Source organism: Leopardus geoffroyi, chromosome C3 (genome assembly GCF_018350155.1).
Source record: "Leopardus geoffroyi isolate Oge1 chromosome C3, O.geoffroyi_Oge1_pat1.0, whole genome shotgun sequence".
NCBI lineage: Eukaryota > Metazoa > Chordata > Mammalia > Carnivora > Felidae > Leopardus > Leopardus geoffroyi.
This window is the reverse complement of record NC_059338.1, coordinates 75,206,193-75,220,251: the sequence shown is the minus strand read 5'-3', so window position 1 is coordinate 75,220,251 and position 14,059 is coordinate 75,206,193. Positions and strand designations below refer to the sequence as shown.

Genomic DNA, 14,059 nt, shown 5'->3' with positions numbered 1-14,059 from the left:
AGAAGCCCTGAAGGCACGAGGAAGCTATCGAGTGTGCATTTGTGTTTTGTGTTTTATTTTTGCACGGGCAGTGGGAGACAGAGCTGGTGATAAAAGGACGTCTTCATCTCCTCATTCTATACACCTCCCTTGGGTGATCACTTCGACTCCCATGCTCTCAATTAGCGTCCATGTGCTGATGATTCCCCAAGTCTATATTCAGCCAAGAACTCTATTCTGAGCTTGCCTGATATCTCTAATTGCTGAAAATGTACATAGATGTCCTCAGAGACCTAAAAGTCTATTAATCCAAAACAGAACTCATCATTTCCCCCTCAAGATCTGTTATTTCTCCTGCGTCCCCAGGCCAGCGGACAGCAACAAGGCCATTCCATCAGACCAGGTCAGAAGACTGAGTGTCATCCCTGATGCCTCTCCACTGTATCCCGGGTGGTCCCATACTTCCTAACATTCTACTGCCTTAATATCTGTCTAGTTTGTTCTCTCTTCCTCCTATTACCTTAACGTTGGCTGCAGCCATCATTGCCTCCATACACCCTGGATTTCCTGCCATTACTTCCCACCAAGTTTCTATGCTTCCCATCTTATGCCCCTCCAATGCACTCTCTATACTGTAGCCTGAATCCAAAATGCCCATGGGTACCTGTCTTCCCAGGATAAATCCTTTCACTGCTGAACAAAGCTGGAGGCATCACGCTTCCTGATTTCAAATTATATGACGAAGCTGTTGTAATCAAAACAATATGGTACTGACATAAAAACAGACACACGTGCCCATGGAACAGAGTAGAGAGCCCAGAAATAAACCCACACATATATGTTTAACTTATCTTTCACAAGGGTGTCAAGAAGGCACAGTGAGGAAAGAATAGTCTCTTCAATCAATAGTGTTCATGAAACTTGATATTCGTGTGAAAAGAGTAAAACTGAACCTTCATCTTACACTATGCACAAAAAGCAAAATGGATTGGACTTACACATACACCCGGAACCAAAAAACTCCTAAAATAATAAATAGGGAAAAAGCTCTGGACACCGGTCTTGACAATGAATTTTTTGGATATGATACTAAAAGTGCAGGCAACCAAAGCAAAAATAAACAAGTGGGATTACATCAAATTAACAGTCATCTGCATCACAAAGGAAACAGTCCACAGAATGGAAAGGCAACCTACAGAAAGGGAGGGTATAGATCTGATAGATGGCTAATATCCAAAATATATATGGGACTCATACAACTCAATAGCAAAAAATACCCAAATAACCCAATCATGGGGTACTGGCTGGCTCAGTCAGTTAAGCATCTGGCTCTTGATTTTAGCTCAGGTCATGATCTCATGGTTCATGAGTTCTGGCCCCACATCAGGCTCTGGGCTGTCAGTTGAGGATTCTCTCTTTCTCCCTCTCTCTCTGCCCTTCTCTCTCTTTCTCTATCTCAAAATAAGTAAAAATAAACTTAAAAAAACAAAGAAGCCAATAAAAAAAATAGCCAGGGGCGCCTGGGTGGCTCAGTCAGTTAAGCATCCGACTTTGGCTCAGGTCATGATCTCACAGTTCGTGGGTTTGAGTTCCGCGTTGGGCTCTGTGCTGACAGCTCAGAGCCTGGAGCCTATTTCAGATTCTGTGTCTCCCTCTCTCTCTGACCCTCCCCTGTTCACACTCTGTCTCTGTCTCAAGAATAAATAAACATTAAAAAAAATAGGCAAAGGACTTGAATCAATGTATTTTCAAAGAAGGTCCATTTGTATGTCTTCTCGACTGTCTTCAGGGGATACATGAAAAAGTGTCCAACATCACTCATCATCAGGGAAATGCAAGTCAAAACTATAATGAGATATCACTTCACACCTGTTAAAATGACTATTATTTAAAAAAAATTAAGGTAAGAGTTTGATGAAGAGGTAAAGAAACAGGAACTTTGGAGCACTGTTGGTGGGAAAGTAAATTGGTATAGTCATTATGGAAAACAGCATGAAGGCCTCTCAAAAGATTAAAAATGGAATCACCCTCAGCAATCTCACTTCTCACTATATGCCCAAAGGAATTTAAATCAGGATCTCTAAGATATACCTACACTCACCATAGCATTATTCAGAGTAGCCAAGATACAGAAACAAACTAAATGTCCATCGGTGTCTACATAAGTAAAGGATAAGCGGTCTATACATAAAATGGTCTATTACTCAGTCTTAAAAAAAAAAAATAAGGAAGTCCTGCTATTTGTGACAATATGAATAGACCTGACATCATGCCATGTGAAATAAACCAGGCACAGAAAGACAAATACTATCTGATCTCACTTAAGTGTAGAATCTAAAACAAACTCACAGAAGCAGAGGGTAGAACGGTGGTTATCAGAGGCTGGGGCTGGTCGAGGCGTACAAAGTGTCAGTTATGTAAGATAAACAAGATTTGGAGATCCAATGCACAGCATGGTGACGACAGCTAACCATACTGTACTGTATACTTGAAATTTGCTAAGTGGTCTCATCACGTCTGATTTTAATTTTACAAAAAGCCTTCTAGCTGCCACGTACAGAGTAGACGGGTGGGGGGGTCAGTTCAGAGCCTGGTGTATTAGTCCAGGTGAGAGAGAAAGGGCTGGAACCAGAGTGGTTGCTGTGGGGATAGAAAGAAAGCCCTTAGCGTCACCCATGAGCCCTCCCTCCCCTTGACCTGCACCAATGGTCGAAAGTGGTCCACTGATATCTCTTTGACAAATGATACGTATGTTCATTTATCTGATGCTTCTCCCTCTTTCCCTCTTCAGCGTTCCTTCTTTCACTACTTTCTGTCCATCATGCAGACAGGAAGAGTCATCCCAATTCTCACTGCCTGAATTCAGTCAAGTTTTATCTGCCAAGTGTCCTAAGATGCCACCATATTTCTCAGCTGACCCATCTTCTAGAATCCAACCTCTACTCTGCAGCTAGAGGGAGAGCGTTCTGCCCAACTCCAAACCTTTCCATGGCTCTGCTGACCTTAAGTTTAGAGCACAAGCTCCTTAATGCGGCTCCTAAAACTCTCAGAGATGTAGCCCCTCACTACCTCCCCAGCCTCAAGGGACACCATTCCATTCCTTGTCTTCCAGTCCTGCGCATCTGTTTCATTTCTTTGCTACCTCTTGCTTCCAGGGATTTCCACGTCACTTCCTCCTTCTGATGGCCCTTCCCTCCAGTCTCCCCCGGGTACACGGGGCAGATCCCTGGCTCGTTCGCAGTTGGCCCTCAGGGCCTGGCATGCCGAGTGGCACGCAGCATTCTACTGATTCAGATCTCCTGTACTGGGCACCCCACAGCACCTGTCCATCCACATCAGAGGTGAAAAGCCACAATAAAGGGTGGTGGCCCATGGCATCAGTTTCCTTTGTGGTGCTAGAATCTCCCTCAGGAATCACTCCTGAGGTGGGTGCAACTACCTAGAAGTGATTCATGTCTGAGCACAAACATTTCATGCTGCTGAGTACCCAGAGCCTGGGAAGCTCAGCAAATATTAGAGATGTCTACAAATCTCCTCCAGCTCGCCCAGTAAGATCGGGCTTTATCCATACAGTTTCTTGTATTTTGAATGAAGGTGATCTTTCAGCGTGGACTGAGAAGCAGAGCATCTCGCCTGGGGCTGGATAAGAACTGGGCTGGGACAAAGATGGGTGGCATGCACGTCCTAAGTCCCAGGGTCCTCTTGAGGGACACTGGCCTTCTAGACTGGGGAGAATTCTAAAAGAAGGGAAATATGGTGGTTATGGTGAATTAAAATGTAGAGTCTGGACAAGTGATGAGTCTCGACCAAAAGGACAGCCAAGAGCCACAGATGTGGCTTTGGTGAAGAGAAACGTAGACTAGGATATGGAAACACTGAAAAAGCAGAGCCAGATGGAGCCATGGAAATCATCCAGGCCATTTACAGATGAAGAAACTGAGGCCCAGAACCTGAGGTGAGGCATAGAGCGACGGTCCATATGCAGTTAATATCAGAGCTAGAACGAGGGCTCAGTCTGCAAATCTAAATCTTTAGCTTATTCTATTCCCCATGGTATCTTGCATGAAAAACACAGCTCTGGGTATATTAGTATTCTCTCTCTCTCTCTCTCTCTCTCTCTCTCTCTCTCTCTCCTTCTCCCTCTCCCTCTCTCCCTCCCTCTCTCCTTCCCTTTCTCTCTCTGTAAGAAAGGTAGGCAAAATACAAGGAGGAAATGCATCAGGGGCATTTCAAAAAATTCTGAAACCTTCTATTATTGGCAATTATATCTATCATTTGAAAATTACAGATATCATGGCACTTCCCTTACTGTACATCTTCCCAATCCATCTTGAAAGGTAGCCGTTATTATAATGCTATGCAGATATGGCAAAGGGCTGATGGGGACAAAATGACTTACTGAAGGTCACACAGAGCTCACAAGTGGAAGAGCCAGAATTTCCAGCCCATCTTGTCTGGTGCTATGTAATCAGACATAGAGATTTTGCTCATTTCCCAGAACAACAACAACAACAAAATTTAAGGACGATAAATAATGTATTGAGTATAGTATTTTATAGCTTATGAATTGCTTTTACGGCACACCTATCCATTTATTCCAAACTCTCAGCATCCCTGTTAGATGGGTAATATCATCCTCATTTTACAAGTGAAGAAACTGAGGCATGAGGAGATCAAGTGTCCTACGTCTGGGTCCCTTACAACCGGATTCAAATCTAGCCTTTCTTGATCCTGTCTATGTCCTTTTCCATAATACTAGAAATCAAGGAAAGAAATTGAAAGGAGACAAATACATTTTGAGTTTAAAATATTCCATCAGATGTTTTCAGCAAATGTTATATGAAGGCCATTCAACACTAGATTACAGTTATTCTAAAGTACCCACTTGAAAAAAAAAATGAGCATTTTAAGGCAAAATGTGTGTTTCTGTTCTCCTTCACTGTGCTTCAGTGGGCTGACCCTAATAATGCACAACAACCCAGCAAGCATCCTTCAGGCTTGCTGCACATACTGAGACGGGGAGAATGTGGCCGGGGCAGCCTTGGTGCAAGCCTCTTCCTGGGCATGTGGTCATGTTGAAGGTAAGGCTCCTTCACTTACTCAACTGCTCACCGGGGCAGTTGTATGCCAGGTGCTGGGGCCCCAACCATGGTAGAATAAGGCAAGGTTCCCCCCCTCAGGAAGCATGAACTCTAGAGACGGCAGACATATGGGCAAGCAATGGCCATGTGACACAGCACAGGCTGACAGAGAGCAGGCCCAAAGTGCCGTGGGGGCGCAGAGAAGAGAGCAGGAAGGCTTCCCATCAGGAGGGGCATTGGAATTGGGTCGCAGAGGGAAGACGAAGTGGGAAATGGTCATTCCAGGCAGAGAGGCCAGCATGACCAAAAGGAAGGGTTTAAAAGAGCAGAGAATGGTGGAAGGCAGTCCTGGCTCCTTCCAGAAAATTATGGTTCCCTCACCAATGACATCAAGCAGAAAGCGTTCAAATTGGACAAACATTCGGTAAATATGTGCCATTATGGAGCAGAGTTGTGTGAAGGTTAAATCTTGCCCACGAGGAGCTCTGCCCAACGTATCCATCCAACCAGCGTTTAAATGAGTCTCTATTATGTGCAAATCCCTGTTTACACTGTGGGAACGCTTCGTCCAACTCTGAGGTGAGCAGACCTCGGTGTTCCCAAACGAGCGTACTGCACTGGATGGCAAAGCTCTTGACTTTCAACGTTTGTAAACAGGGATCACATGCTGTGCTGACCCTGATAAAACCCTCTTTGTATCTCCCTGAGTGTATCCTGGACCACACTACAGCATTTCAACTGTGAGTCACTGACCAATATTTCTACCCCCATTTCACGTTTAATGATTTGCTGATCTGAACAAGGGAGTTTCTTCAGAAGATGACGACGATCCTTTTTATTTGCATGGCATGTTAGGTTTCGAAAAGCCTTTCTCCACCCACCCCTTCCATCACCCCACTCAATGGTCACAAGAGCCTGGCAAGGTGCAAGAATTTAGTATCCCCATTCTACAGATGAGAGAGAGGAGCATCTCAAGGTCACACAGCGAGTGTATGGTGGAATGAGAGCTCAAAACCATGTCTTCTGACTCCAGATCTTGTCCTCTTTTCTCTACACCTTACCATCTGCCTGGAATACAATAATATCACCCTCATTACGACATGAATCCCAGCTGAAATGCTGGTCAAATCACATCCCCTCAGGCAACATAACTACAGCATAAATTAAAAGCCCAATTAAAGAACATGGCCTTTTAACTGGGACTTACCACTGTCCCCTGAGGCTAGGATAAAAAGAGAAAGCCCTACAAAAGTCAGTGGCTGTCCATCCTGGAAATTACCCAGAGACCCACTTACCCATATGCAAGAGCCTGCAGATCCAAATTATCCACCTAACTTTATCTCCCTTCTCTATGTTCTTCTGGGGTCCTGGCCCCCACGGAACTGGGTCTGGAATCTTTGCCCAAACCTCTGCCCCTCTCTCTAGCCCGCACATGTGGTTAACAGTCCATCCCTCCATGTGGACAGGTGCTTCTCAGCTCTGGCACATCTCTTAATAGCAGGAGCATCAGAACCTGAAGAAAAACCAATGCTTCCCTAGTTCAAATAGAGAACTGAAGCGAAATTCTCTGTCTCCAAGTGGGATAGTCTGCCAATGGCTAGAGCCCTGGGTGGCCAAGGGGACAAAGAGTGTTATTATCCTCGGTGTCAGCTTTGTTTTGCTGACAATAGTGGGGTGGGTGGAGGTGGGGGATAGAAATGAGGTGAGGAGGCAGGGAGGGGGCATTTTGATTGCTCACTTATAATTTTCTATCTAGTCCCCCCCCCTCCACCCCCAACAGTCAAAGGCAATAACATGATTAACTCCAGGGACACCCCTGGGTCCCGAAATAATAATAGTTACTACTTCCCTTGTCCAAATGTCCCCTCCGGTTGCTGGGCTTGAAGGCGACTTTACAGATCAGGAGCTGGTGTGCGCTCTGGTCCCTTTCCATGTCATAGCCGAGCTGCAGTGCCCCCCCCCACCCCCCACACCCCTGTCCCCAGCCAAGCCACAGGGAGAAGAGGTCTCTGGGTCAGCCTGGATCACAGAGCATCGCTACCACCGCCCGCTTCACCCCAACACGGGCTTCTCCCGAACCTGCCCCGGGGGCGGGGGGGGTGGGTAGAGGGGGGGCGGTTCACGGGCTCAGAGGACCTGCCTGCACCAGGGTCTGGATGTGCTCCCTCAGCCTCCGTGTGGGACTTCCGCGGGGACCCCCTCACTGACCCAGCGGATCTCCCCGCCTGTCACCCCACATCTCCCCTCCTGCCCTCTCAGACCTGCCCAGATGTGCCTGGAGACCAGAGGACGGTCCGACCGAGGGGGAGACCGAAGGAGACAAACCACATTTCGCGGCGGAATCCCTGTTAAGTAACAGAAAGCCATCCAACTAGCGACCACGCTTCCAGAAACGTCACTGCCACCGAGGAGAGAGTTTGCAGCCGCCGACCCCGAGCGCGCTCACCTACCTGTCTCCCGCTGCAGGGCTCCCCTCGGCTCCGGGCCGCGCCGGCTCGCTCCCTGCCGGCTCTCCGCAGCGGCGGTGGGCGCTCCGCGGGGTCCGGGCGGCCGCGAGCTGGGTCTCCGGTGCCCGCGGCGAGGCTGCCTGGAGGAGGAGCGAGCGCTGCTGCCCGCGCCGCCGCCGCGGTGCTGATGCGGTTGCTATGGTTATGGAACTCCGCAGCTGCCCCCTCGCGGCGCAACAGCTGCCCGGCCGCGGCCCTCCGGGCAGCCCCGCGAGCCGGCCCGGGCGGCGAGGCTGGGCACCGGGCCGGGGCCGGCCGCCACCACTGCGGAGGAGGACGCGGCGCGGCTGCGCTGGCGCCCGGCGGCTCGGCTCTCCGCGGCGCCCGCGCTCCCGCCCCGCCCCCGCCCGCTCGCCCCCGACCCCGCGCCCCGCCCCCGCCCGCTCGCCCCCGACCCCGCGCCCCGCCCCGGGCCCGTGCGCGCGAGCCGGCGCCGGGCTCGCCGCCCGCCGGCCTGTGGGGGGCGCCCGCCTCGCCGCCCGCCCCCGCCGCCCGCGGGCCAGAGCATGCTCAGTGAGCGCTCGGGAGGCGCCCTCCCGCGTGGCCGGGCCCTTCCCGGAACCCCCAGGGGGGAGGGGGGAGGTCGCCCGTTCCACGGGGAGGAGCGGCCCCGGGGGAGCGGCCCGGGAGGGGCTAGAGCCCCGAGCGAGCTCTGCCTCCCACCCCCCCCAGGTCAGCGGGGACATCGACCCACCGACGAGCCCAGGGGTGCTGCCCACCTGCGCCCTGCTGGCCGTCAGGGGTTCAGACCTCCGTGAGACGTGGCCCCCGGGGCCGGAGGAGGAGGAGTGGCAGGAGGAGGGTTGGACCAGCTGCCATGTACCGAGCACCCCTCGCCAGGTGCTGCACACCCAGAGGCCCCCAGTTCTCGCCCGCCCTGTTAGGAAGGCCTCGTGGCCCTCGCGTTGTACACAGGAGGCACCGGCCCCCGACGGGGGGACAGGGCGCAGTTCGGGAGAGTGGGCTGCGCCGGCTCACGTCCCAGCAGGGACCACAGCTTGTAAACCCAGCAGCCGCGGTGACTCGCGGCTCCTCCCGTTGCGGGTTGGAGGGCGGTAATGCCTGCAAGACGGGACAAAATGCCTGCAAGAAGGGACAAGAGAAAGCAGGGGAAAGTGAAGTCTGGGGACGCTCCGTCCAGAGAGGACCCGAGCGTGCGAAGGCCTGGAGGCAAGCCAGCCAGCACCGGTTTTTATCCACACTAGCGATCCAGGACAGCGGGAGCAGAGCTGGCCAGGGGAGGTTCAGAGCTGCACGTCAGGGGCCTTGAGAGCCAAGTGAGGGGGCTGGAATTCGACCCTAATGACCACAGGGAGCCACTGAAGGAGCTTAAGCAGGAGAAAGGCTGGGTCCCCAATTTGGGAAAGTCACCCTTGGTTGGAGAGCGTGCGGTGAGGGTGAGGTGGATATCACCAAGAGGGCCCTGCCGCCCTGGCCAGAGGCCAGAGGGCCTTCAGAGGAAGGCCGCCTTCTGTCTGCCTTGCGTGTCCTTCCAGCAGCACCCACCCGAGCCTTGGACAACATATGTGCTCAGTAAACGTTTACTGTATGGCAAATAAATGAATATTTATCTCTCTCCAAGGAGAATATGGATTCTTTTCTCTCAGGATTTTTTTGCCTTTAAAATGTGATCAAAATAATGTGCCATTTATTTTGCCATAAACATTGCATTGTTATGCAGCCTTATTTTTGAATGTGAGTACAAGTCCCCAGCGTTTCGCTCTGCATTTGCTGGTCCCCAGCAGCGCAGATATGCCTGCAGCACAAGGTTGGCTTGTAGCCTGATGTGTTTCAATTGCCCCAATAAAAGATCTCCAGGATATATTATTATTACACGAAAAAGCAAAGTGTGGAACAGTGTTTGGAATAAGAAAACTCTTGGGAAAGAAGCGGCGGGGGGGGGGGTGGGGGGGGAGACACAAATGCATATTTGAATTTGCTTGTTTGGGCATAAAAATACGTCAGAAGGGGAGCGCCTGGGTGGCTCAGTCGGTTAAGTGTCCGACTTCGTCTCAGGTCATGATCTTGTGGTTCACGAGTTCGAGCCCCGCGTGGGGCTCTGTGCTGACAGCTCGGAGCCTGGAGCCTGCTTCCGATTCTGTGTCTCCCTCTCTCTGACCCTCCCCCCATTCATGCTCTGTCTCTCTCTGTCTCAAAAATAAATAAACGTTAAAAAAAAAATACGTCAGAAGGTTATGTAAGAAACGTGTAAAGTAGACCTTATTAGCTGTGGGGCTGGGGTGGGTGGAGAACCCTGCGGACAAAGTCTGGGTGAGAGAAAGACTTTCACTTGCGCTTTTATGAAACTTAAATTTTTGAACCAAAAATAAATTACATACATGCATCATGTGTTACCATCTGTATCTAGAAGCTTAATGAACCTGGAGAGGACTTCAGATGCAGTGTGCAACATGTCCCAAACGGACGTGGCCCCAGGCCCACTCCTCCCACTGCCCCAATTCCTATTGGGCACAATAGTATGATGACTTATTACCATTACGCCTGGCTCGTCAGTCCTGCTATGCTCATGGACTGCAGGTGAGGAGAGAGGAGGGCACAGAGACAGGATATGAGGTCTCCAGAAGCCCACGGTCACCAGTGCCAGGACTAGGGTAGCTATGTGTCAGGCCCCAGGGTCTTCCCCACGATGACAGTGATGGTGGCCATGGGCCATGGTGGCCAACATGACACCCATCAATTGTCTAGCTGGAGTGATGCCCTCTGGACCCAGAGAGTCCCTCACCAGTGCCCCCCTCATGGACAAGCTCCGTGCAATGCCTCACTCCAAACTGGTACATTCTCAGACCCACAGTGTGAGGCTCTTGGCAACTAGGGGGCCACTGGAGGTTTGGAAGGGAAATCCCCATGGCGAGCCCAGGAAATAGCCCTCCACCGCCGTCCCCCTCCCTCTCAGGGAACGACCCACCAGCCAGAAACGAGCCAGAAACTCAACGTCATCCTGGGCTCCCTGGTCCCCTGTCTCATTCTCTCTACCCACCTCATCTCCCACACATCTAATTAAATACCAACTTCTGTCAATTCCGCCACGTAAATAGCTCTCAGAGTCATCTATAACAGGACTCTGGGACAGTTTTGTGTTTGTTTTTTTTTAATCTTCTTCAACAGGACTCTGTGAGTGATGGTGTCTAAGGAAATGGGTAGAATCTTAGTCTTATGTTCTGAGATGAGCAGCGGCAGATCGGACTCGAGGACAGGGATTCTGGGACAGACGCAGTGCCTGATGTAAGCCCAGGCTTCCGGTGCAGCCGGAAGGTGACACCCCATTTGAAAGAGCTGAGCATTGAGACAGACAGCTAAGAAGCATGGGATCCTTCTGGCCGAGTTTGATTCTATAGGATTGAGCTTGCTCTCCCTCACAGGGGCTGGAGCCCATTCAGGATGAGTACAGAATCACAGCAGAGGGACCAGCATTTTCTCACACTGTCTTAGAAGACAGGTTTTCAATGGTGACATCCTGTGGTAACAAGAAGCAACTGTCACGAAATACTCATCAGACTCAGGGAGCTCCGCAGGACGGGAGTATGTTGGAATAACCTCCCACGGGGACTGTGTAAGCCCCCACTGTTTTACAACAACTTGAGAGGAGAGAGATCCCCAAGAGAGGGAAACTTCGCTTCCTGCCAGTAGAACACAGACGGGGGCAGCTTGCCTGGCCTTGAAATCTGGCTTTGCTATTCCCTTGCTATGTACCCTTTACAATACAGCTTAAGCTAATTGTATCTCAAGGTCCCCTTCCAGAAAACAAGGATGATAACACAATACATGTCACAGATTTACTAGGAAGATTAAATGGATTAAAACCTAACACCGGACCTCTTGTGGAGTAGGGGCTATGTATGCATATCCCTGAGCTGTTATTTTTTTAATGTTGGAACAAGTTGGTGAAATAGAGGAGGTGCTTGAGATGCTGGATTATCCATCACACTTTCTGTCCACCCCTGTGCCACCACCTTGGCCTGGGACCACCCAATTTCTTATCTGAAATACCACAGTTATTTCCCAACTGATCCCCCTAATTCCGATGTCCCCAGTAACCCATCTGCCACACACATCCTACTGATGTTTTTTTTCTTTTTAGAGTAAGAGAGAGAACAAGCTTGAGTGGGGGGGAGACAGAATCTTTTTTTTTTAATTTTTTTTTAACATTTATTTGGTTTTGAGAGAGAGGGAGAGAGAGAGTGTGAGTGGGGGAGGGGCAGAGAGAGAGAAAGAGAGAGAGAGAGAGAGAGAGACAGAATCCGAAGAGCGGTCAGCACAGAGCCCGAACCCACCAACTGTGAGATCATAACCTGAGCCAAAGTCAGATGTCCAACCAACCGAGCCACCCAAGCGCCCCTAGAGAGAGAATCTTAAGCTAACTCCATGCTCAGCGTGGAGCCCGACACAGGGCTCAATCCCACGACCCTAGGATCCTGACCTCAACAGAAATCAAGAGTTGGGTGCTCAATGGCCTGAGCCACCCAGGAGCCCCCATCCTATTGATCTTTTAAAAATTAACTTTGTGGGTGTCCAACTGGCTCAGTCAGAAGAGCATATGACTCTTGATCTCAGGGTTGTGAGTTCAAGCCCCACGTTGGGTGTAGAGATTACTTAAATAAATGAATAAATTTTTAAAAAATGTAACTCTGGTGCTATCACTGACTCTGAAGACTGTTGAGGAGTGATTCCAGACTTTCAGAATAAGCTCTAAGCTTCATGGCCTACCATTCCTAGCCAGCTGACATCTGATTCCTGCTCTGTTTGGTCCAGCAATACGAAACCGCCTGTACTTTCCAGAAAGCCCCAGGCTGTCTGGCACATCCGTGAATTCCTGCTCATGCTTCAAACCTGTGTCTACATATTCTTCCCCTCACGGAACCTTCCCAGATCTACCTTAACATTCATACCTCCTCCACTGAGCCTCTGACGCACACTTGGATAATGCCCTCAGAGCCTCGTCGTATAATTACTTATATAAAAATGTATTTCCCACGCTAGACTGAGGACTCTGAAGGAAATTTACAGAAGAGCCTGAGTCTTTTTATCTTTCTTTACTCAACCCCTGTCATACTGTCTGGAATATATAGATGGTGCTCACTACACCTTAAAACTTCACTTGAATAGATTTTGATGTGATTTTCCTCTTGTGTATTTGTCTTGTTTGCCCTGCCCACCAAAAAGCAGAAGTTTGCTTTAACCATCTTTGCACTTGTGACAGGTACTTGGTTAACACGTTCAATTTGACCAACTGAGGTCAGTTTGGTTGGCACAGGGGTGAGCAGGGGCGTCGGGGGGAGGCTGACTCTGTTACACCTTTGGGATAGGTCTTGGAGGGAGATACCTTAGCAGCACATGAGCACATCAGCCCAGGCCTTCACATTTTTGTTTTATCACATTCTGTTCTTATTGCTTTATTTGCAGCTTGTGCAATGGTGAGAGCAGCAGACGCACAACTGAGCTCTTATAGCTCTTTCACACTTCATAGAGTGGCTCATTTCATCTTTACATCAACCCGACGAGAGCCCTCTTGGGAGGAGACGGAGGCCAGATGGCAGACCTTGACTAAAAGACACAGCTATAAGGGGCCAAGCCTAGATGTGAACGGTCAGTCCCTGCTCTTGGCCACTAGGAAATACTACTGTTCAGTGACATGGCTTTTGTTATCTGTGGGGCTTATGTTTTCACATTATATAGGGATCTCACTATCATCATCTAATACGATGTTTCTCAGCCTCGGCTTCATTGACATTTGGGACCAGATGATTTGTCATGAGGGCTTCCCTGTGCTTTGTAGAATGTTCAACAGCATCCCTGTCCCTTCCCACTAAATGCCAGATGGGCAGGTGGCAGGTTGGATAACAGGGGGACTTACTTGCAAGGCTTGTCTTGGCCAAAAGACCAGGGGATGTCTGTCCCCAGCCACCAGGATCTTCAGAGTTTATAGAGAAGCTCTAAGAGGGTCACTCACTACGTCTTCCAAGGTTGGCAACACCACATTATTTTTCAAGGCCTTAAAAACAGCTTCCCGGTAGAAACAGGGTAGAAGATACATTCTCAGCACAGGAGAGGGGGACAGGCCTCCGACTGCCTGGGGCCAGCTCTCGGGTCAACCTGGGGTCACCTCCTCCCCGTGACCTCCTCCAGCCTACTCTGAGGACTTGTAAGGAACGTCTGTATAATGAGTGGCTGATGCAGTTCTGGGTGCAGGATTTATGTTTACTTATCACACTTAATGAGGCTCATTACTTCACTGCTGAGAAAAGCTAGAATCACTACCGAGAAAAGAAGTTAGTTGGTAACAAATAAATCATTTGTGTTTCTAGAACATCGGCAACTTTGGAAAAAAGGTGGGGGGATCATTGAGTGGAGAGTGAGCTTAACGACACCCTTACTAAGTTGGACAATAACGATACCACTCTTCGTCGCAAGAAAGGATATCCCTACATATATAAAATTAATCTCCATCATTTTAAGTTGGTGAGCCATTAAATT

The 14,059-nt window shown here is 49.7% G+C and overlaps 1 protein-coding gene across 3 annotated transcripts in view; it reads right to left on the bottom strand.

The window, feature by feature from the left end:
* Positions 1-7,890, bottom strand: part of FAM135B (family with sequence similarity 135 member B) — a 281,119-nt gene extending 273,229 nt beyond the window's left edge. Inside the window, exon 1 of one of the 3 annotated variants that reach the window (XM_045453577.1) lies at positions 7,511-7,890. The gene's annotated coding sequence lies outside the window, so the exon portion shown is untranslated. The remainder of the gene's footprint in view (positions 1-7,510) is intronic. The other 2 variants (XM_045453575.1, XM_045453573.1) reach the window with 2 other exon arrangements.
* Between the last annotated feature and the right edge of the window lie 6,169 nt (positions 7,891-14,059).